The sequence below is a fragment of the Oncorhynchus mykiss genome, chromosome 5 (genome assembly GCF_013265735.2).
Source record: "Oncorhynchus mykiss isolate Arlee chromosome 5, USDA_OmykA_1.1, whole genome shotgun sequence".
NCBI classification, from domain to species: Eukaryota; Metazoa; Chordata; class Actinopteri; order Salmoniformes; family Salmonidae; genus Oncorhynchus; species Oncorhynchus mykiss.
In genome coordinates this window covers 9,169,001-9,194,127 of record NC_048569.1, presented here as the reverse complement: position 1 = coordinate 9,194,127, position 25,127 = coordinate 9,169,001, and the positions used below count along the sequence as shown (strand labels likewise).

The following is a 25,127-nucleotide window of genomic DNA, read 5'->3' as shown; positions in this document are numbered from 1 at the left end:
CTTGTGCTTCTACTTCCGACAGTGCAGTAATATCTAACAAGTAATCTAACAAATTCACAACGACTACCTAATACACACAAATGTAAAGGGATGAATAAGAATATATACATATAAATATATGGATGAGCGATGGCCGAACGGCATAGGCAAGATGCAGTAGATGGTATAGAGCAGTATATACATATGAGATGAGTAATGTAGGATATGTTATGGCGTTATATAAAGTGAATAGTGATACCTTATTTATTAAATCAATTTATTAAATGTATTAAAGTGGCCAGAGATTTGAGTCTGTATGTTGGCAGCAGCCACTCTGTTAGTGATGGCTGTTTAACAGTCTGATGGCCTTGAGATAGAAGCTGTTTTTCAGTCTCTCGGTCCCAGCTTTGATGCACCTGTACTGACCTTGCCTTCTGGATGATAACGGGGTGAACAGGCAGCTCAGGTGGTTGTTGTCCTTGATTATCTTTTTGGCCTTCCTGTGACATTGGGTGCTGTAGGTGTCCTGGAGGGCAGGTAGTTTTCCCCCGGTGATGAGTTGTGCAGACCTCACTACCCTCTGGAGAGCCTTGCGGTTATAGGTGGAGCAGTTGCCGTACCAGGCGGTGATACAGCCCGACAGGATGCTCTTGATTGTGCATCTGTAAAAGTTTGCAAGTGTTTTAGGTGACAAGACAAATTTCTTTAGCCTCCTGGGGTTGCGCCTTCTTCACCACGCTGTCTGTGTGGGAGGACCATTGCAATTTGTCCGTGATGTGTACGCCGAGGAACTTAAAACTTTCCACCTTCTCAACTACTGTCCCATCGATGTGGATAGAGGGATGTTCCCTCTGCTGTTTCCTGAAGTCCACGATCCTCTCCTTTGTTTTGTTGACATTGAGTGAGAGGTTATTTTCCTGACACCACACTCCGAGGGCCCTCACCTCCTCCCTGTAGGCTGTCTCGTCTTTGTTGGTAATCAAGCCTACCACTGTAGTGTCATCTGCAAACTTGATGATTGAGTTGGAGGCGTGCATGGCCACGCAGTCATGGGTGAACAGGGAGTACAGGAGAGAGCTGAGAACGCACCCTTGTGGGGACCCAGTGTTGAAGATCAGCGGGGTGGAAATGTTGTTTCCTACCCTAACCACCTGGGGGCGGCCCGTCAGAAAGTCCAAGACCCAGTTGCACAGGGCAGGGTCTCAAGCTTAATGACGAGTTTGGAGGGTACTATGATGTTAAATGCTGAGCTGTAGTCAATGAACAGCATTCCTCTTGTCCAGATGGGATAGGGCAGTGTGCAGTGTGATGGCGATTGCATCGTTTGTGGACCTATTGGGGCGGAAAGCAAATTGGAGTGGGTCTAGGTTATCAGGTAGGGTGGAGGTGATATGATCCTTGACTAGTCTCTCAAAGCACTTCATGATGACAGAAGTGAGTGCTACTGGGTGATAGTCATTTAGTTCAGTTGCCTTATCTTTCTTGGGAACAGGAACAATGGTGGCCATCTTGAAGCATGTGGGCACATCAGACTGGGATAGGGCTTGATTGAATATGTTCGTAAACACACCAGCCAGCTGGTCTGTGCATGCTCTGAGGAAGCGGCTAGGGATGCCGTCTGGGCCGGCAGCCTTGCAAGGGTTAACACATTTAAATGTTTTAGGAGAGCCCACAGGCTTTGGTAGCGGGCCTGTGTCAGTGGCACTGTATTGTCCTCAAAGTGATCAAAGAAGTTGTTTAATCTGTCTGGGAGAAAGACATCGATGTCCGTAACGGGGATGGTTTTCTTTTTTTTTCCGTGGTTGACTGTAGACCCTGCCACATACGTCTCGTGTTTGAGCCGTTGAATTGCGACTCTACTTTGTCTCGATACTGACGCTTTGCTTGTTTGATTGTCTTGCGGAGGGAATAGCTGCACTGTTTGCATTCAGTCATGTTTCTAGTCATCTTGCCATGATTAAAAGCGATGGTTCGCGCTTTCAGTTTTGCGCGAATGCTGCCATCAATCCACAGTTTCTGGTTAGGGAAGGTTTTAGTAGTCACAGTGGGTACATCACCGATGCACTTGCTAATAAACTCGCTCACAGAGTCAGCGTATACGTCAATGTTATTGTCTGAGGCTACCCGGAACATATCCCAGTCCACGTGATCGAAGCAATCTTGAAGCGTGGAATACGATTGGTCAGACAAGCGGTCAGACAAGCGCTGGATAGACCTGAGCACAGGCGTTTCCTGTTTAAGTTTCTGTCTATAGGCTGGGAGCAACAAAATGGAGTCATGGTCAGATTTTCCGAAGGGAGGGCGGGGGAGGGCTTTGTATGCATCGCAGAAGTTAGAGTAGCAATGGTCCAGAATGCTACCAGCTTGTGTCGTGCATTCGATATGCTGATAGAATTTAGGAAGCCCTTGTTCTCAGATTAGCTTTGTTAAAATCCCCAGCTACAATAGATACAGCCTCAGGATATATGGTTTCCAGTTTACATAGAGTCCAGTGAAGTTCTTTCAGGGCCGTTGAGGTATCTGCTTGGGGGGATATACATGGCTGTGACTATAATCAAAAATAATTATCTTGGTATATAATGTGGTCAGGATTTTGATTGTAAGGAATTGTAGGTCAGGGAACAAAAGGACTTGAGTTCCTGTATGTTGTTATGATTACACCATGAGTCAGATGAGAGGCAAGCTACAAGCAAAGGAAACTATAGCTATATTTTGTAAACTGTTGGCCTTGACACTTGCGTGTAATCAGAGCACAAACAAATAGTCACAAATAAGATAGAGAACGTTCGTTGCTACTATTTCCCGTTAGCTAAAAGCCAACAAGGCTGTAACATTAGCTGTATGGACAGATCGCTATGCAACGTCACAATTCAATGTTGACAATATCTCCCACATTCTTCCACAAAGCACAGCTAGCAAGCTAAGTAAAGTTCATAGTCAACACCAAACTTTAGTAAACTGCCACTCTGCTAATGTATAATACATGCAATGGGCATTGCTCATCTAACGTTAACATTAGCTATCATTACTCCGTACCAGGGGCGCAACTTTCACTTGGGACGGGGGAGGACATGTCCCCCCCACATTCTGAAATAGCATTTTTGTACCCCCCCAGTTTTATCATTTGAATGTGAAACAAAACGAAGTAACAGTGTGTTTTAGGACCATGCCGACGCCTCCGAGCGGTAAGGTATGCTGTTTGGAGTGTTTATCTGACTGGATTAAAAACAAATATATCATGTCCCCCCCACATCTAAAATCAAAGTTGTGTCCCTGAGCCATACACTAGTCAACCTGGTTTGCTTAGCAATGTAGCAAGGTAATGTTACAGCCCTTATCTTATGCATTGATTCGGTACGCTCCCTCCTCTGTCAATGCAATTTTCTTATTGTCATTATAATCTCAATGTGCGTTGACTGATCAACACAGGGTCAAGTTACTTTTTAATGAATTTCCCGAAAACCTAAAGTCAACATCCAAGTAAAAAGTAGCACACCACCACGTCATTGCATGCTTGCGTCACCTTTGTGCGGTCAAAAGAAAATGCAATGCTTGCTAACTTTTCAGTCACATTGTTTTAGACAATTTTTTTTTACCAAGAGAAATTAACATTCAATCAGTACTGAGTGAATGAACAACAACAAAAGTTTCCTGAAATCACCAGACTGTCTATTTAAATAGAGTGTGAAGATAATGCATTCATGACAGGGTTTCTAGCGTAAGCGTTAATGTCACCGCCATGGAATCGGGAGGTCCTTGGTTCACTTCTAAGAGAATCTACTGCGTGAAGTCCTCCTAGATAGCTAGCTAGCACACAGTATCCTTTGCTCCCACCTACCGAACACCTGCTCTCACGTTTTTTTTTTAACAGAACTCAAATCAAATCAAATGTTATTTGTCACATGTGCCCAATACAACAGGTGTAGTAGACCTTACAGTGAAATGCTTACTTAGCCCTTAACCAACAATGCAGTTCAAGATATAGAGTTGATAAAATATTTACTTATTAAACTAAAGTAAAAAAAATGATGAATCAATCAAAAAGTAACACAATAAATGTACATAACAATAACGAGACTCTATACAGGGTGTATTGTCACTGAGTCAATGTACAAGGGGTTCCAGCTAAAGAGTCAATATACAGGGGTTACCGGTACAGAGTCAATATACAGGGGTACAGGTACCGAGTTAATGTGGAGGCTATATACAGAGGGTACCGATACAGAGTCAATATACAGGGGGTTCCAGTACAGAGTCAATATACAGGGGGTACCGGTACAGAGTCAATGTGGAGGCTATATACAGGGGGTACCGGTACAGAGTCAATGTGGAGGCTATATACAGGGGGTACCGGTACAGAGTCAATGTGGAGGCTATATACAGGGGGTACCAGTACTGAGTCAATGTGGAGGTTTTACACAGGGGGTACATGTACATAGTCAATGCAATGTGGAGGATAAATACAGGGGGTACATATACCGAGTCAAGCTGCGATAGTGGAGGTAATTTGTAAAGTAACTATGTATAGATAATAAACAGCGAGTAGCAGCATTGTAAAAACAAAGGGGAGGGGGGGGGGGGTCAATGTACACAACCGTCTTGGTGTGTTCGGATCAGGATAGTTTGTTGGTGATGTGGACACCAAGGAACTTGATACTCTTGACCCGCTGCACTTCAGTCCCGACGATGTTAATGGGGGCCCTTATAGTCCACGATCAGCTCCTTTGTCTTGCTCACGTTGAGAGAGAGGTTGTTGTCCTGGCACCACACTGCCATGTGTCTGATCTCCTCCCTATAAGATGTCTTGTCGTTGTCGGTCATCAGGCCTACCACTGTTGTGTCGTCAGCAAACTTAATGATGGTGTTGGAGTCGTGCTTGGCCACACAGTCATGGGTGAACAGAGAGTACAGGAGGGGACTAAGCACGCACCCCTGAGGAGTCCCAGTGTTGAGGAACAGAGTGGCAGATATGTTGTTGTCTACCCTTACCACCAGGGGGCAGCCCGTTTGGAAGTCCAGGATCCAGTTGCAGAGGGAGGTGTTTAGTCGTGGGCACTAGGTGTTGAACGCTGAGCTGTAGTCAATGAACATCATTCTCAAATAGGTGTTCCTTTTGTCCAGGTTGGAAAGGGCAGTGTGGAGCGCAATTGAGATTACGTCATCTGTGGATCTGTTGGGGCGGTATGCGAATTGGAGTGGGTCTAGGGTTTCTGGCATGAGGGTGTTAATGTGAGCCATTTACAGCTTTTCAAAGCACTTCATGGCTACTGACGTGAGTGCTACGGGGCGGTAATCATTTAGACAGGTTACCTTCACTTTCTTGGGTGCAGGGTCAATGGTGGTCTGTTTGAAGCATGTCGCTATTACAGACTCGGCCAGGGAGAGGTTGAAAATAATCAGTGAAGATACTTGCCAGTTGGTCCGCGCATGCTCTGAGTACATGTCCTGATAATCTGTCTGGCCCAGCGGCTTTGTGAATCTTGACCTGTTTAAGGAACAGCTGGTGCTCTCATTCATGCTTCAGTGTTGTTTGCCTCGAAGCGGGCATAAAAGGCATTTAGCTCATCTGGAACGCTTGCGTCACTGGGTAGCACGAGGCTGGGTATCCCTTTGTAGTCCATAATAGTTTTCAAGCACTGCCACATCCGACGAGCGCCAGAGCCGGTGTAGTAGCATTCAATCTTAGTCCTGTACTGACACTTTGCCTGTTGTATGGTTTGTCTGAGGACATAGCGGCAGCTCTAGCCTTTAGCTTGGTGCGGATGTTGCCTGTAATCCATGGCTTCTGGTTGGGAAATGTACGTATGGCCACTGTGGAGACAACGTTGTCGATGCACTTATTGATGAAGCCGGTGACTGAGGTGGTATACTCCTCTATGCCATTGGATGAATCCCGGAACATATTCCAGTCTGTGCTAGCAAACAGTCCTGTAGTGTAGCATCCACTTTTGTATTGAGCGAGTCACTGGTACTTCCTGATTTAGTTTTTGCTTGAAAGCAGGATTCAGGAGAATAGAATTATGGTCAGATTTGCCAAATGGAGGGTAAGGGAGAGCTTTGTATGCTTCTCTCCGTGTGGAGTAAAGGTGGTCTAGTGTTTTTTTTCTCCTCTGGTTGCACATGTGACATTCTGGTAGAAATGAAGTAAAATAGATTTCATTTTGCCTGCATTAATGTCCCTGGCAACTAGGAGCGCCACTTCTGGATGAGCATTTTTCTTGTTTGCTTTTGGCCTTATGAGTGTGAGCTCGTTGAGTGTGGTCTTAGTAACCGCATCGGTTTGTGATGGTAAATAGACAGCTACAAATAATATAGATGAGAACTCTATTGGCAGATAGTGTGGTCAAAAGCTTATGAGGAAATCTACCTCAGGCGAGCAATACCTTGAGACTTGTTTAATATTAGACATCACACACCAGCAGTTATTGACAAATAGACACACACCCCCGCTCTCGTCTTACCAGACGAAGTTGCTCTGTCGTTGTTCAGCCAAGTCTCTGTGAAACATAAGATATTATAGTTTTTAATGTCAAAGAAAAAATCTTTGTCCAGTTCAAGGTGAGTAATCGCTGTTCTGATGTCCAGAAGTTATTTCCGGTCATAAGAGACTGTAGCAGCAACCTTATGTACAAAATGAGTTACAAACAACAGCACCTTTGGTTAGGAGCCCATAAAACAGCAGCCATCCCCTCCTGCTGCATTATCCAAACATCTGTGGGAAAGCAGTGTCTGACAGGCGGTGGCGAAGGACACTGTCTACTGGTGTCCTGGCTATCGTTAGCTAGCTAGCTACCTATCCCGCTGTGTACAGGTGTCCTATTTAGCTAGCTAACTTGCTTGCGAGCACTCATTCTAACTTGCTTGCGGGCACTACATACACCTTAGCCAAATACATTTCAACTCAGTTTTTCCCAATTCCTGACATTTAATCCAAGTAAAAATCCACTGTTTTAGGTCAGTTAGGATCACAACTTTATTTTAAGAATGTGAAATGTCAGAATAATAATAGAGATAATTATTTATTTCAGCTTTTATTTCTTTCATCACAATCCCTAGTGGGTCAGAAGTTTACATACACTCAATTAGTATTTGGTAGCATTGCCTTTAAATTGTTGAACTTGGGTATTTCGGGTAGCCTTCCACAAGCCTCCCACAATAAGTTGGGTGAATTTTGACCCATTCCTCCTTACAGAGCTGGTTTAACTGAGTCAGGTTTGTAGGCCTCCTTGCTCGCACACACTTTTTCAGTTCTTCCCACAAATGTTCTATAGGATTGAGGTCAGGGCTTTGTAATGGCCACTCCAATACCTTGACTTTGGAAGTATGCTTGGGGTCATTGTCCTTTTGGAAGACCCATTTGCAACCAAGCTTTAACTGATGTCTTGAGATGTTGCTTCAATATATCCACATAATTTTCCGCCATCTATTTTGTGAAGTGCACCAGTCCCTCCTGCTGCAAAGCACCCCCACAACAGGAGGATGCCACCCCCGTGCTTCACGTATTGGATGGTGTTCTTCGGCTTGCAAGCCTCCCCCTATTTCCTCCAAACATAACGATGGTCATTATGGCAAAACAGTTATATTTTTGTTTCATCAGACCAGAAGAGATTTCTCCAAAAAGTACGATATTTTTCCCCATGTGCAGTTGCAAACCGTAGTCTGGCTTTTTTATGGCGGTTTTGGAGCAATGGCTTCTTCCTTGCTGAGCGGCCTTTCAGGTTATGTCGATATGGGACTCGTTTTACTGTGGATATAGATACTTTTGTAGCTGCTTCCTCCAGCATCTTCACAGGGTCCTATGCTGTTGTTCTGGGATTGATTTTCTACTTTTCTCACCAAAGTACGCTCCTCTATAGGTGACAGAACGTGTCTCCTTTCTGAGCGGTATGACGGCTGTGTGGTCCTATTGTTTGTGCAGATGAACGTGGTACCTTCAAGGCGTTTGGAAATTGCTCCCAAGGATGAACCAGACTTGTGTAGGTCTACAATTTTTTTTCTGATGTCTTGGCTGATTTCTTTTGATTTTCCCATGATGTCAAGCAAAGAGGCACTGAGTTTGAAGGTAGGCCTTGAAATACATCCACAGGTACACCTCCAATTGACTCACATTATGTTAATTAGCACATCAAAAGCTTCTAAAGCGATGACATCATTTTCTGGAATTTAAAGGCACAGTCAACTTAGTGTATGTAAACTTCTGAACCACTGGAATTGTGAATGATAAGTGAAATAATCTGTCTGTAAACAATTGTTGGAAAAAAAAAACTATAGTAAAATAAATAAAACTATAGTTTGTTACCTAGAAATTTGTGGAGAGGTTGAAAAACGAGTTTTAATGACACCAACCTAAGTGTATGTAAACTTCCCGACTTCAACTGTAGCTCCCGGGGTGGTCGGTAGCCTCTTCTGTGGTGTTTAGTGGAGTGCTCCCACCTGTTTACCTTAGTCCTAGCTTAACAATGGACCAATAAAAGTGTAAAGAGGGGTTCCTGCAGATGCAGGAATGCCCACATGCAGGGACGCCCCAAATTGCATGCCTTATTGCACCCTTCTCAGTCTTGCTACTACGGAGGACAGAACTGTGGTGACTCTCAACTCTTAAGGAGTACGTCATTGCATCTGTCAGATATACTCCATCCCTACGGTAAATTCCAGGGACACACCGCTTGTGTATTTTCCAGGAGATTGCTCGATTGTCTTGTTAAAAGAGATCATATAATTTTTTTTACAGTTTACTACATGTTGGCTTAAATGGCTTTTGTTGTTTCGCTTCCCTCTGGAAAATCAGCTGTTAATATTAAAATAAATACTAATAACTACATTATTTCTGTTGCCATTTGTCGTTAACCAGGTCACAGTCTGACAGGTACAGGACGGCAGAGAGGCTCAGGGTCAGGGCAGAAAGGCTCAGGGTTGTGATCAGTCCACACTATGAATGGAAGTTCCGCCCCTCTAACCAGTACCTCCACTCATCCAACGCCATCTTCACCGTTCTTGTAGTTCCTCTCAGCGGGGTTAAGACGATGGGAAAGGAAAGTGCAGGGATGCAGCTTTTGGTCCTGGGCAAAACGCTGGGACAGGACGGCCCCCACTCCGACGTCCGAGGCGTCAACCTCCACCACGAACTGACGGGACGGGTCCGGATGGATTAAGATGGGAGATGTAGTGAACCAATGCTTGAGGTCCAAGAACGCCCAGTCAATGAGCAGGAACTGCATAGACTCACTGTGATTACCTGACACTCTCAGGTTAATGGGAAACGTATTGTGTCAATAGAGCGCCCATCCAGCGCTCTGACATTCATGGGAATGGAGAGGCTTTGTGTGGGGATTCCCAGCTCCGGCACCAGGGTAGCGTCCATAAAGCTCTCGTCGGCCCCATAGTTAATGATCACCCAGAGAGATTTGGACTGGTCACCCCATAACAGGATGGCATGGAGAGGAATACGAGTTTTGGAAGATGGGAAACGCCCCATATGGCTCACCAGCGTACTAGTACCTACTTGATGAGCCAGGTCTTTTAATGGACAGGTAGATATGTAATGTCCTGATGTTCCACAAGACAGACAACTCTTGGTGCTCAGTCTGTGTAAGCGTTCAACAGGAGACAATCTGGCCCTGCCCAGTTGCATGGGCTCCGGAGGAAGCAAGTAGACAGCCCTCCGAGGGGACTCGGGTGACAAGTCTTCTCCCGGAGACTTCCGGGATTCCTCGGAGGCGAGGTGGGCGACGTGGACGAGCGAGTGGAACCGGATCAGACCTGCAATGAAAGCGCGGTCATGGCATTCCGCCAAGGTTTGGAGTCTTTCCACACGATCTTGAAGTACTTCCTCGTGTCTATCAATGGCGACTCCTTGGACGGAGAAGCTGGTCTGAGTCTGCTGGGTCAGTCATGGCCAATTCATACTATCACAACTCAGTATATGACCCAGATGCAGACACAGGATCGAGATGGTTCTGTTCTCAGATAATTTATTATAGGCAAAGGGCAGGTCGAGGACAGGCAGAAGTTCACAAACCAGGTCAGAATCAGGCAGGTACAGAACGGCAGGCAGGTTCAGAGTCAGGGCAGGCAGAAAGGTCAGAATCGGAAAGGCTAGAAACAAAAACTAGAGAGCATGGGGAAAACAGGCAACACGCTGGGATGACCTGACAGAACAAGACGAACTGGTAACAGACCAACAGAAAACGCAGGTTTAAGTACACAGGGATAATGGAGGAAAATGGGAGACGCCTGGTGGGTGTTGGAGACAAGCACAAGACAGGTGAAACAGATCAGGGTGTGACATGTTTACGATTCAAGCCCTCTCAAGCAGCCTAATACATACTCTTCAGTAGAATAATGGACTTGTGTCCGACAGTGTCCGGCTATTAACGTAATGTATACACAGTATATACACTACCAGTCAAACGTTTGGACCCACCTACTCATTCAAAGGTTTTTATTTATTTTGACTATTTTCTACATTGTAGAATAATAGTGAAGACATAAAAACTATGAAATAACCCATATGAAATCATGTAGTAACAAAAAAGTATAGTAGTAACAACTGATGCCAGTGCGTCTGTAATGTGTCCTGTGTGTAGCTGGTGAGAGAGTCAGGCGCAGGACAGCAGATACGTGTAAAAACGTGCTCTACTCAAAAAAGGCAAATATACAAAGAAACATCTTAGACGAACAGACGAACCGAAATATATAATAAACAATCACTCACAAAAACCATGTGGGGAAACAGAGGGTTAAATAATGAACAAGTGTTTGTGGGATTGACAACAGGTGTGTGAAACAAAGACAAAACAAATGGAAAATGAAGAAAGCCGAACGTCGCCCGAACAAGGAGAGGGATCAACTTCGGCAGAAGTTGTGACAGCGTCACTGGCAGGAATCAGCAAATTGTCTGTGGTATCGAAGAGTGTGAGGTTAGGTGCGTACAAGGAAGATGGCAATAACAAGTAGCAATTCAAACATGAACTGTATTATGCCAGGCTGTAGAAAGGGGCTCCAAAAAAATCCCTTGGTAAGCTATCATCGGCTGCCCAAGGACCCACAACTTTTGAAGAAGTGGCTCCATGTCCTGAAGAGGAAGGACGTGCCAGCTCGAGCTAGCGGGATCAGCAGCTAGCACTTTGCGGAGGATCAGCAGCCCATCTTCCTTCGCAATGAAGGGCACTTCCGATGCGGAAACCAGGAGTTTCCAAATGGAAGAGTCATAGGACTATGTCGAAGCGCTTTGCTTGCCCCTCCATGTTTAAGGGTTATGGTGTAGGGGTTACCGACCGACCATCATCAACATCGCTGACTTCAGAGTCTAGCAAAAGCCGGACTGAACGAAGGTGGCGACGGGAGTCAATGGAGCCTGAGGTAACGTTAACCGGTCATGAGTCATGACTGTTGTTGGACTAGGCTAGGATTAGACTAGACAGTAATAGTTACTGTAGCTAGCTTCCACCTCAGATAGACTAAGTACTGTAATAGTTACTGTAGCTAGCTTCAACCTCAGATAGTCAAGTACTGTAATAGTTACTGTAGCTAGCTTCAACCTCAGATAGTCAAGTACTGTAATAGTTACTGTAGCTAGCTTCCACCTCAGATAGTCAAGTACTGTAATAGTTACTGTAGCTAGCTTCAACCTCAGATAGTCAAGTACTGTAATAGTTACTGTAGCTAGCTTCAACCTCAGATAGTCAAGTACTGTAATAGTTACTGTAGCTATCTTCCACCTCAGATAGTCAAGTACTGTAATAGTTACTGTAGCTAGCTTCAACCTCAGATAGTCAAGTACTGTAATAGTTACTGTAGCTAGCTTCAACCTCAGATAGTCAAGTACTGTAATAGTTACTGTAGCTATCTTCCACCTCAGATAGTCAAGTACTGTAATAGTTACTGTAGCTAGCTTCAACCTCAGATAGTCAAGTACTGTAATAGTTACTGTAGCTAGCTTCAACCTCAGATAGTCAAGTACTGTAATAGTTACTGTAGCTATCTTCCACCTCAGATAGTCAAGTACTGTAATAGTTACTGTAGCTAGCTTCAACCTCAGATAGTCAAGTACTGTAATACATTTTGTTGACAGATTTGTTTTTGTAATGTTTTGTTAGCTCCACCTCATTTAGCTAGACTGAAGTTGGCATAGCTAATGTTTGCTGAAAAATAAATGTGTGTGTGTGTGTGTGTGTGTGTGTGTGTGTGTGTGTGTGTGTGTGTGTAGCATACAAGACAGGTAACTTGTTAACACCAACTGATATATTTGTCTTCAGTTGTCTTAACAAAGCATTTGTTTGTTTTCAGGATCACATCCAGCCATGATTGGAAGTCCCACAGGGCGGTGCACAATTGGCCCAGCTTCGTCCAGGTTTTGCCGGGGTAGGCCATCATTGCAAATAAGAATTTGTTCTTAACTGACTTGCCTAGTTAAATAAAGGTTAAACAAAATGAATAAAATCATCCCTGAAAAGGTTTTCATCCTGGAGGAGACTGTGTAGGAAGAGGTAAAGGAGGTACATGTTTTTTCTAAGGCTATTGTTTATTTTTCAAGACACAGTCTGTCATCCCTGAGGACATATTGGATATAAAATGGACAAAATACAATATATGCAGTGAATCTTGATTATAACTATAGCCTAATAGATGCCTTACTTGTTTTCTACCAACGGGAAAGAACAGTTAGTACAGCATGCCAAATTGACCCGAGTGCTCCTGTGCTGTGGCGGAGAAGAGGTCCACCCGGGACCATCACTAAAGAGCTCAAGGCCCAGCTAGACTGCGCTCACGGCCATCAGTATACAACCGTGTCCTGCCCCTATCTGCCACAGATGGATCTGACGGAGAGTGAGAATGAGATGAGTGAAGAACAGAACTCACTGTATGAATTGATTGATTGCTGAGCCGTGCTGTGCTGGATGCGGTGTATTCACTAACTGTCTGAGTGATGGGACATTTTTACAGCATCTGTAACATATTTTGGTGTGTATTTAACGTCATAAAGTGGCAATCAGCAGTAGAAACAATAACAAAGCGTCCTCACTGCTCCTCTTTCAGGGAAAATGCTTAGGGATCGGGGCTGGAGAAATGTAACCACTCTCAAATTCATAGAACTATAGATGCAAAGACTGACCATCCATTAGTGAGTTTTAACCATGTTTTGAGGCTGCATTGTGTTTGTTGATATTTTCTTTGGTTACAAACGTTTGGAGTATAATGAACTTTTATTTGGGGTTTGACAGTTGATCAAAGCTCACGAGGAATTTCTAAGTTAAATTCTTCAAGAATCCGTGGTTACATATCATACTTTTATAAGTGCAACAAAATGGATGTAGTAACTGCTGATTGCCCCTTTAAGGTATGCCACTGTTGTTTGTCTGTTGTGCATGAGGCAAAGACTTGCAATCACAAGCCTTTCATGTGTATCCTCTTTTTTGTTTCATTGAAACTTGTAAAAACACCTTAATAACCCTGTAATTGACTATGTATTTTTTGTAATCCTGTTTCTATGATCTGTTTCCACTACCATGTAGCCAGGTCGCTTTGGATAAAGGTGTGTGCTAAATGTTATATATTATTAAAGTCTCCTTTGACTAGTTGCCCAGTGTATTTACTATTCCTTTCCAATAGATAGCAGCCAACGCTAGTTGAAGTCACTACTCTAGCGACAGGGGGTTAGTGCGCACTGAAAGCAGTTTTATCTTCAAAGCAAGTTTATCTGGATTACGCTTGAACCTGTTGCTATAGGAGGACAAGCTAACTAATACTATTTTTACGTAAGGCGCAGGCATTAGGCATATGTCTTGAAATAAGTTACAGGAGGCTTGATTCACTAAATTAACTGGTTTTATTCTAACTCAAACCCAATGTAAATGCCACTTGCTTCTGGGTATGCTGCCTTATGGAAGAGATGACACACGCAGAGATGACATGCCATACACCTTGTCCAATTCCCTCTTGTGCCCATAGGGTGAACTGGCGATAAGCTACCAGCCTGTATACTCTGCAAACAAAATCATTAAAAAAAGTTAGTCTGATACCGAAACTAAATCACAATGTATTTATAATGAGCATGCCCCATTATTGGTTAGAATGAGATTTCATTAATCATTCGGGACGGCAGGTAGCCTGGTGGATAGAGCGTTGGGCCAATAACTGAAAGGTTGCCAGATCGAATCCCTGAGCTGCCAAGGTAAAAATCTGCCCCTGAACAAGGCAGGTAACCCCACTGTTCCTAGGCCATCATTGTAAATAAGAATGTGTTCTTAACTGACTTGCCTAGTTAAATAAAAAATGATGTCTTGATTTGAACTCTTGTCTAATCAAAAGATGAATGCGTTACCATCGTGCCAAACAACGCTCGTGATAGACATTATTATAGGTTAAGCAATATGCTCAGCATATGTGGGACCTCCTTCAAGTCAGTTGGAAAAGCATTCCTCATGAAGCTGGTAGAGAGAATGCCGAAAGTGTGCAAAGCTGTCATCAAGGCAAAGACTAGCTACTTTGAAGAATCTAAAATATATTTTGATTTGTTTAACACGTTTCTGGTTACTACATGATTCCATATGTGTTATTTCATAGTTTTGATGTCTTCACTATTATTCTACAATGTAGAAAATAGTAAAAAATAAAGAAAGACCCTTGAATGAGTAGGTGTGTCCAAACTTTTGACTGGTACTATATATCATTGGCAGTGGTGTAAAGTACTTCAGTAAAAATACTTTAAAGTACTGCTTAAGTGGGTATTTTTGGGGAATTTCTACTTTACCTTTTTTTTTAATAACTTTTGCTTTTACTTCACTACATTCCTAAAGAAAATCATATACTTTTTACTCCGTACATTTTCCATGACACCCAAAAGTACTCGTTACATTTTGACAGGAAAATGGTCCAATTAGCACACTTATCAAGAGAACATCCCTGGTCATCTCTACTGCCTCTGATCTGGCGGACTCACTGGACACAAATACTTCATTTGTAAATTATGTCTGAGTGTTGGAGTGTGCCCCTGGCTATCCATCAATAAAAAAAAGGAAAATCGTGCCATCTGGTTTGCTTAATATAAGGAATTTGAAATGGTTTATACTTTTACCTTTACGTTTGATACTTAAGTACAATTTAGCAATTCCATTTACTTTTGAAACTTAAGTATATTTAAAACAAAATACTTTTGGACTTTTTACTCAAGTAGTATTTTACTGGGTGACTTTCAATTTTACTTGAGTCATTTTCTATTAAGGTATAGTTAAACAAAGATGATCAAATAAAATCAAAAAATCTTTACTTTTACTCAAGTATGATAATTGAGTACTTCATCCACCACTGATCGTTAGGCTGTAAGTATTTCTAGATATTGGCCTTTTGTAAATGTGTATTATTGTAGCGTCACCATCTTTATTGCTAATTTTTTCTTTTTTTTAAATGACACACAACTTTAAGTTACATATTAATATGACAGAGGTAATAAAGTGGCCATTGATCAGCACAGCATTTTGATTAAACAGGACCATGTTTGCAAAACTAACGGTTAAAGAAATCAGGAATGCAGAACAGGCTCATTAAACCCTCTATTTATGAGTGACTGTGTTCAACACACCAGCACATGTTGTTATGTTGGACACCTACTGTACTGACAAGAAAATAAAATATACTATTTCTCAATGACTTGTATTGCTAAATAAAACAGGTTTAAATAAATACAAGCAGTCACCACCTTACTACAAGACAAAATAGCTTACTCAATCTCGCATGATGGTCTTGTAAGTATAAACGCAAAGCTTGTTTTCATAGAATAACATACAAGCTTTAAATGGTAGTGGAATGGGACTAGTGTGGTGTGTGAACAATTTAATACTGTGGTATAAATCACATTATTGTGGGAGAACAACCTCTAAGAGTGTGAATTAGGCTGTGTGAGAAGGTTTGAATCCTAAGCAACACATTGTTTGAAGTACAATAGACCAACATAGCTACTGTGGAGTAGGCATGCTGGTGCTCTTGTGAATTTCCATTCCTTTTTCAGCTTCAAACCAATAACTCACTTAAAATGTCGTTTTTAGTTTTTAATAGTATTGTATGCACTGGTTCAGTTATCACTTGTGATCACTGTGCAACAAATATTTCAGCACTACATATTGGTTGAGTCTAAAATGGCACCCTATTCCCTATATTGTACACTACTTTTGACCAGAGACCTTTGGGCCCATTGTCGCAACCTGTTCCTGTTAGAAATCAAAATGACTTAGTGAGCACATATTTACATGCACTTATTCATTTTCTTCCCTTCATAAGATTCCATAGTATCTCTGATTGGCATACATGACTGGTTTTACACACACGCACACACTCACACACACACACACACACACACACACACACACACACACAAACAGACACACGCACAAGCACATATCTGTTTTAACTTGCAGTAGATTCCATAGTATCTCTGTGTTCACGTGCAATAGATTCCATAGTATCTCTGTCTTAATGTGCAGTAGATTCCATAGTATCTCTGTGTTAACTTGCAGTAGATTCCATAGTATCTCTGTGTTCACGTGCAATAGATTCCATAGTATCTCTGTCTTAATGTGCAGTAGATTCCATAGTATCTCTGTGTTAATGTGCAGTAGATTCCATAGTATCTCTGTGTTAATGTGCAGTAGATTCCATAGTATCTCTGTGTTAATGTGCAGTAGATTCCATAGTATCTCTGCCTTAATGTGCAGTAGATTCCATAGTATCTCTGTGTTAATGTGCAGTAGATTCCATAGTATCTCTGTCTTAATGTGCAGTAGATTCCATAGTATGTCTGTTAACGTGCAGTAGATTCCATAGTATCTCTGTGTTAACGTGCAGTAGATTCCATAGTATCTCTGTTAACGTGCAGTAGATTCCATAGTATCTCTGTTAACGTGCAGTAGATTCCATAGTATCTCTGTGTTAATGTGCAGTAGATTCCATAGTATCTCTGTGTTAATGGGCAATAGATTCCATAGTATCTCTATGTTAACGTGCAATAGATTCCATAGTATCTCTGTGTTAATGTGCAGTAGATTCCATAGTATCTCTGTGTTACCGTGCAATAGATTCCATAGTATCTCTGTGTTAATGTGCAGTAGATTCCATAGTATCTCTGTGTTAACGTGCAGTAGATTCCATAGTATCTCTGTGTTAATGTGAGGTAGATTCCATAGTATCTCTGTGTTAACGGGCAGTAGATTCCATAGTATCTCTGTGTTACTGTGCAGTAGATTCCATAGTATCTCTGTGTTAACGTGCAGTAGATTCCATAGTATCTCTGTGTTAACGTGCAGTAGTAGATTCCATAGTATCTCTGTGTTAACGTGCAGTAGATTCCATAGTATCTCTGCTAACGTGCAGTAGAGTCCATAGTATCTCTGCTAACGTGCAGTAGATTCCATAATATCTCTGCTAACGTGCAGTAGATTCCATAGTATCTCTGCTAACGTGCAGTAGATTCCATAGTATCTCTGTGTTAATGGGCAATAGATTCCACAATATCTCTGTGTTAATGTGCAGTAGATTCCATAGTATCTCTGTTAACGTGCAGTAGATTCCATAATAGGCTATATCTGTGTTAACGTGCTGTTGCTGTCATATGCTCGTGCAAACTGTTATGAATGACAAAGTGCAGTGCTTCGAGTGGGTAATGAGTGGGTAATGAGTGGGTAATGAGTGGGTAATGAGTGGGTAATGAGTGGGTAATGAGTGGGTAATGAGTGGGTAATGAGTGGGTAATGAGTGGGTAATGCTTTTCTTGTCTATGAGTACATACTCAATATGTATATTCCCCATATGTTTGATAAGCAAGTGAGGATGTTTGTAGTTGTTGACAGTTTTTTACAAATGTATCTGCTGAACTTTGGCATTAACATATTTTGAGGGTGTTCAGTGGGCATTACATGTTCCAAGCTAACTGTGTATGAATAGCACCCCAGCTGTGACTTCCTGAGTTGTGCAGTCAATGTGGCTTGATTGGGATACATGACTGGTTACACACACACACACACACACACACACACACACACACACACACACACACACACACACACACACACACACACACACACACACACACACACACACACACACACACACACACACACACAACAGTTGAAGCTATTTTATGACAACAACAGTAACAGGGTATTTTTAGTGGAAGTATTAAAGACGTCTACTATAACTTTTGCAGCTGTCCGACTATCGAAGATTACGTTTTTACATTCAATTCCTTTCAATTACATTTTTTTATGAATTTGTTTTTTGTTTACAACAATCAAGTACCTTCAGCATTCGACTGTCTGTCACGGTGAATAAGTCTAGAACTAGATAAGTATGGAGTATAAAGTGCTGTACATTAATGCATAGGTAAGGTATGACCAATATCAAGACTGTCTTGAATCTGATTCATTTGGAAGAAGAAAAAAAGATTTACAAAATGAAAAGAAAATGAAGCAACATATTGTAAAAAGCTTTTATCTAAATTGAGAGCAAATGCATTTAATTTCACTTGGCTTCAGCATCAATTCTTCACACTTTACTTTTCAACTGCTCTCATTGTTGTTCACGTTAAGTCACTACATTAATAAGCAAATTCACTCTGGTCAGTGTTTCAGATTAAAAAAGGGAAGTAAAGTCATTAAGACAGGAAGTAGCAGCTAGCGACTTTTAAAAAAAATGAGGAAGCCTAAAAAAACACTCCCAATTCACAATATACTGCATATTATGTGCTTCACTGCAGTGTGAGAGGATATCATACATATGTATTCATTAAAGTAGTAAACTGACTTATTATTGTGTTGTTGTAGTTGATATCTCTTGTATTGTGGTGTTTTGAAATGTGTGGGCCCTCAGACGAAACGGTTCCTGGTGTTGCAACATTTGAAGTGACCTGCTCACATCCTGCTCAGCCCGCTTAGCAGTTGAACATGGTCGCCTCAGCGCAGGGTCACAGATAGAAGCAGTGGAACAGAGGAGTAGTCGTTTCTTCCAAGGTAAAGTCCCATTCACCTTACATAATGGTTTGGATAAGTTTCGATTCATATTGTGCTTGAGGTCAGAGATGGTAGTACTGTTGTTGTTGTTGTTAGGAAGGTCAATTGTTTAGGGTCAGGCAACAGGGTGCAGAGACTTGCTGGATCAGCAGGCTGGGCCTTGGAGTAGTCTGACGATGTACAGCACAGTAGCAGTCTTACCAAAGATTCATTCAACTCCTTCACTTTTTGTTAAACTTTTAAGTAAATATGTGCGGGGTTTTTTGTCAGTGTTGTCTTGCTTTGTTGCTGCGTTCCTTTCAACACATTTTGAGGGAGAACTTAAACACATTTCAAGCCAAACATTTCGATGAGCTCGGTCACAGTGAAAAAGTATTGTGTTAACTAACATTTCTTGAGTAAATTAAATATCAGTCTTTTTTTTAAAGAATGATAACAACAACAACAATGGATAAAAATCATATGATTTGTAATATATTGAATTGTACGCTGGTGAAAAACATTATATATAATTTTTATAACTTTTTCCAGCACATAATTTGTGGTGTGGTGTGATGATTTGTTTGTGCTGACCTAAGATTCATCTCTGAATTGAGAATGATCTTTGTGGCAGATCTCACTTAGTAGGTATCACCCGAGAGGACTTTGGCGTTGAATTGTATTGGTCACATACACATATTTAGCAGATGTTTTTGCTGGTGTAGTGAAATGTTTGTGTTCCTAGTTCCAACAGTGCAGTAGTATCTAACAATTCACTACAATACACACAAATCAACAGATCAATCAGCTTAGACTTTTAAGAATTGAATTGATATTTCCATATGTTTCTTGATACACCGCAGCTTGTAGATGCATCTTGTTGGTTCCTGGGTTTTGTTTTTATGTTTTACTCATAAAAGACTATTGATAAGATCTTTGGTTTGCTAGCCTTTGTTGCATTAGAAAGACACATTTTTCAAAATAATTGATACTTTTTGATGTACATTGGCAGACGATTGAACTTTGAAAGACTAATCAGCCTCAAAACCATTTTCGTTTTGAACATGTGATGCCACTGTCTAATCTTTCATCTCTTCATTTCCACGTTTGGATACTTTTTCATAAAATTTTTGGGGTGAGAACTGATCGACTTCTTGTTGTAAAGGAGGCCTACAATAAAAAAAACAAATCCATCCTCTTCTAATTCATATTGGTTTATAATTCATTTCTAGTGATAATTGTTCTATATTTATATTGTATTTTTTAATATATTTTTTTTATCCCAGGCCCCCGTCCCCCACAGGAGGCCTTTTACCTTTTGGCAGTTTGTCGTTGTAAATAAGAATGTTATTAACTGACTTGCCTAGTTAAATAAAGATAAAATAAATACAGTAGTAATAGATGGAGGTATTACGCAGTACAAGATACTCTGAAATCCACTCAAATATCATTTTTAGTTGATGCTAAAACAAATTTTGAGTCCACCAATTCACAGTTAAATAAAGCACTCCTGCTTTCAAAATTGTCCCTTGTGGGATGAATTGGAGTATTTGAATTGAATTCATTTGAAATATACTGTAGTGCAAATGTACAGCGTGTAAGCTGTGCTGGAACCTCTAAAACATTTCTTCATTTCAGTTACCTATTAATACATAAAAGGAACAACCAAAGAGAGATCAATTAAATGTCAAAGGTTTATAGATAAAAGCTAGACAGGAATTGAATTGATTGACTTCTTAGGTTTCCATTGACAGTCAATACCCATGTAATTTCACGTGGTCCAACTTCGTTTTTTAAAGAAATGTAGAAAGAATAAATATTTTTGAGTTTAATGAAACATAACTTGTTGCAGGAAGAGTGTTATTTTAACAGTCTGTATTTAGAATACAAAACAGGTAGTTCCAGTTTCACATTATAACAGTTGGTACGTTCTGGTTCTTAATTCACAGAACACAAGACATTTCTTAACTTCTTAAAAAATGGTACTCGTTGGAAACAAGAAAGATAACTTTCTTATCATGAGATTATTGTGTAATGGCCTTTTACCATTTCTAAGTAAATACAAGGAAAATAGCTTTAATAATTAAACTGTAAAATGTACATTTAAAAAAAATGTGCAACTCATTATTTTTGTCTTCTTGTGCTGCTTTGGGGGGCATGGTTACCATAGCAATGACCTTTTTGTACCAAACAGTTGTAGTGCTTTCTATTTGAATATTTTGTGGTACTGACTCCTTGTCCTATATGAACACAGAGCTTTTATATATTCATCCTCCTCACTCTTCTTTTTTAGCATCTGAAGTTTTCAGTTTTTTTTCAGTAAAAGGCTAGTTCACACCTCTGCGTCCGTCTATCTGTCTTTGATGGGTTGCTAGTTTGAGGCTACAACAGGATGTCTATCTTCCATTGTCTTCAGTTCATTGTAGAATGTTTGTAGAAACCCAGCCATGTTGAGTCTAAAATGTATGCATTACCAATTAGAACTGAATTCTGTTAATGATTTGTAACCTCCGTTAATTCAATGTATCTATGGTTAAGTTAGTTTAGTTATATTTGAGACCGTTTGTCAGCATTTTTCTAGGTCACTTACAGTGCCTTAAGAAATTATTCATACCCCCTGATCGTGTTCCACATTTTGCTTTGTTACAGCCTGAATTCAAAATGGATGAAATAGATTTTTTTACACACAATACCCCATGATAACAAAGTGAAAACATGTTTTAGACATTTTTGCAAATGTATTGAAAATAAAATGACAGACATATCTAATTTGCATAAGTATTCACACCCCTGAGTCAATACTTTGTGGAAGGACCTTTGGCAGTGATTACAGCTGTGCATCTTTTTGGGTAAGTCTCTAAGAGCTTTCCACACTTGGAAACAACATTTGCCCATTATTATTAAAAAAACAATTCTTCAAGCTCTGTCAAATTGGTTGTTGATCATTGCTAGACAACCATTTTCAGGTCTTGCCACATTTGTTCAAGTAGATTTAAGTCAAAACCACTCAGGAACATTCTCGGTCTTCTTGGCAAGTAACTCCAGTGTAGATTTGGCCTTCATCTCCCAGTGTCTGGTGGAAAGCAGACTGAACCCGGTTTTCCTCTAGAATTTTGCCTGTGCTTTAGCGCCATTCCATTTATTTTGTATCCTGAAAAACTCCCCAGTCCTTGACGATAACAAGCATACCCATAACATGATATAGCCACCACTATGCTTGAAAATACGGAGAGTAGTACTTAGTAATATGTTGTATTGTATTTGCCCCAAACATAACACTTTGTATTCAGGACTAAAAGTGAATTGCTTTGCCACATTTTTTGCAGTATTACTTTAGATGCCTTGTTGCAAACAGAATGCATGTTTTGAAATATTTTGTTTTATGTATATAGGCTTCCTTATTTTCACAATTAGGATAGTATTGTAGAGTAACTACAATATTGTTGATCCATCCTCCGTTGTCTCCTATTACAGCCATTAAACTCTGTAACTGTTTTAAAGTCACCATTGGCTTCATGGTGAAATCCCTGAATGGTTTCCTACCTCTCCAGCAACTGAGTTAGGAAGGACATCTGTATCTTTGTAGTGACTGGTTGGATTGATACACTATCCAAGTGTAATTCATAGCTTCACCATGCTCAAAGGGAAATGTAATGTCTGCTTTTTTTACCCATCTACCAATAGGTGCCCTTCTTTGCAAGGCATTGGAAAACCTCCCTGGTCTTTGTGATTAAATCTGTGTTTGAAATTTGCTGCTCGACTGAGGGACCTTACAGATAATGAATTGTATGTGTGGGGTACAGAGATGAGGTAGTCATAAAAAAAATCATGTTTAACATTATTACTGCACACAGAGTGAGTCCTTACAAACTATTATGTGACTTGTTAAGCACTTCTTTATTCCTGAACTTATTTAGACTTAGGAGTTGAATACTTATTGACTAAAGACATTTTAAGTTTTCATTTTTCATTAATTTGTAAGCATTTCAAATAACATAATTCCACTTTGACATTATGGGGTATTGAGTATAGGCCAGTTTTAATCCATTTTAAGTTCAGGCTGTAACACAACAAATGTAGAACAAGTCAAGGGTTGTGTATACTTTCTGAAGGCTCTGTACATGAAGCAAATGTGTTATTGTGTCTGCAGTGAGTGACCACAATAAAAAGGAACTTGGGAGAGGAAATAAATAGTTTATTGGATGGATGAGTGTCATGACTTACCACCGACTTACTGTAAATAGGACTCTCTTCTTAAGTTCCAATTAAACACCCACAGTACAGTAGTATTGAAAGTACACTTCACAGTCAGTAGGAAATATAATGAATATAAGTAATACCTGTCTGTCCTCAGGCCAGGCCTACTACCTGTCTGTCCTCAGGCCAGGGGTAATACCTGTCTGTCCTCAGGCCAGGGTTACTACCTGTCTGTCCTCAGGCCAGGGTTACTACCTGTCTGTCCTCAGGCCAGGGGTAATACCTGTCTGTCCTCAGGCCAGGGTAACTACCTGTCTGTCCTCAGGCCAGGGCTACTACCTGTCTGTCCTCAGGCCAGGGTTACTACCTGTCTGTCCTCAGGCCAGGGGTAATGCCTGTCTGTCCTCAGGCCAGGGTAACTACCTGTCTGTCCTCAGGCCAGGGGTAATACCTGTCTGTCCTCAGGCCAGGGCTACTACCTGTCTGTCCTCAGGCCAGGGTTACTACCTGTCTGTCCTCAGGACAGGGGTAATACCTGTCTGTCCTCAGGCCAGGGGTAATACCTGTCTGTCCTCAGGCCAGGGGTAATACCTGTCTGTCCTCAGGCCAGGATTACTACCTGTCTGTCCTCAGGACAGGGGTAATACCTGTCTGTCCTCAGGCCAGGGGTAATACCTGTCTGTCCTCAGGCCAGGGGTAATACCTGTCTGTCCTCAGGCCAGGGGTAATACCTGTCTGTCCTCAGGCCAGGGTTACTACCTGTCTGTCCTCAGGCCAGGGGTAATACCTGTCTGTCCTCAGGCCAGGGTAACTACCTGTCTGTCCTCAGGCCAGGGTTACTACCTGTCTGTCCTCAGGCCAGGGGTAATACCTGTCTGTCCTCAGGCCAGGGTAACTACCTGTCTGTCCTCAGGCCAGGGCTACTACCTGTCTGTCCTCAGGCCAGGGTTACTACCTGTCTGTCCTCAGGCCAGGGGTAATGCCTGTCTGTCCTCAGGCCAGGGTAACTACCTGTCTGTCCTCAGGCCAGGGTTACTACCTGTCTGTCCTCAGGCCAGGGGTAATACCTGTCTGTCCTCAGGCCAGGGTAACTACCTGTCTGTCCTCAGGCCAGGGCTACTACCTGTCTGTCCTCAGGCCAGGGTTACTACCTGTCTGTCCTCAGGCCAGGGGTAATGCCTGTCTGTCCTCAGGCCAGGGTAACTACCTGTCTGTCCTCAGGCCAGGGGTAATACCTGTCTGTCCTCAGGCCAGGGCTACTACCTGTCTGTCCTCAGGCCAGGGTTACTACCTGTCTGTCCTCAGGACAGGGGTAATACCTGTCTGTCCTCAGGCCAGGGGTAATACCTGTCTGTCCTCAGGCCAGGATTACTACCTGTCTGTCCTCAGGACAGGGGTAATACCTGTCTGTCCTCAGGCCAGGGGTAATACCTGTCTGTCCTCAGGCCAGGGGTAATACCTGTCTGTCCTCAGGCCAGGGGTAATACCTGTCTGTCCTCAGGCCAGGGTTACTACCTGTCTGTCCTCAGGCCAGGGGTAATACCTGTCTGTCCTCAGGCCAGGGTAACTACCTGTCTGTCCTCAGGCCAGGGGTAATACCTGTCTGTCCTCAGGCCAGGGTTACTACCTGTCTGTCCTCAGGCCAGGGTTACTACCTGTCTGTCCTCAGGACAGGGGTAATACCTGTCTGCCCTCAGGCCAGGGGTAATACCTGTCTGTCCTCAGGCCAGGGGTAATACCTGTCTGTCCTCAGGCCAGGGTTACTACCTCATACACTTTCCTCCAAAGAATTAGCATGACTCATCAGTTTAATTCCTTCACCAATTGCTAAGTTACCATTGAAAACGTTGTCAGAGATAGGAATCTATTTTGCTTCCCAATAGTCCAATAAGTCAGAAGGCTTTTCAAGTTTTCCTTGAAGATGAGAGGGAGACTGTTAAAGTTATAGTATCTTATTACTTTAAAAGCACAAAC

The 25,127-nt window shown here is 41.8% G+C and overlaps 1 protein-coding gene across 3 annotated transcripts in view; it reads left to right on the top strand.

Moving 5' to 3' along the window:
* The window catches only part of syk (spleen tyrosine kinase), a 54,397-nt gene that overhangs the window by 5,406 nt on the left and 23,864 nt on the right, over positions 1-25,127 (top strand). Inside the window, exons 1-2 of one of the 3 annotated variants that reach the window (XM_036976709.1) lie at positions 18,337-18,351; positions 18,838-18,977. The gene's annotated coding sequence lies outside the window, so the exon portion shown is untranslated. Of the gene's footprint in view, positions 1-18,336; positions 18,352-18,691; positions 18,978-25,127 lie in introns of those variants that run through there. The other 2 variants (XM_036976710.1, XM_036976711.1) reach the window with 2 other exon arrangements.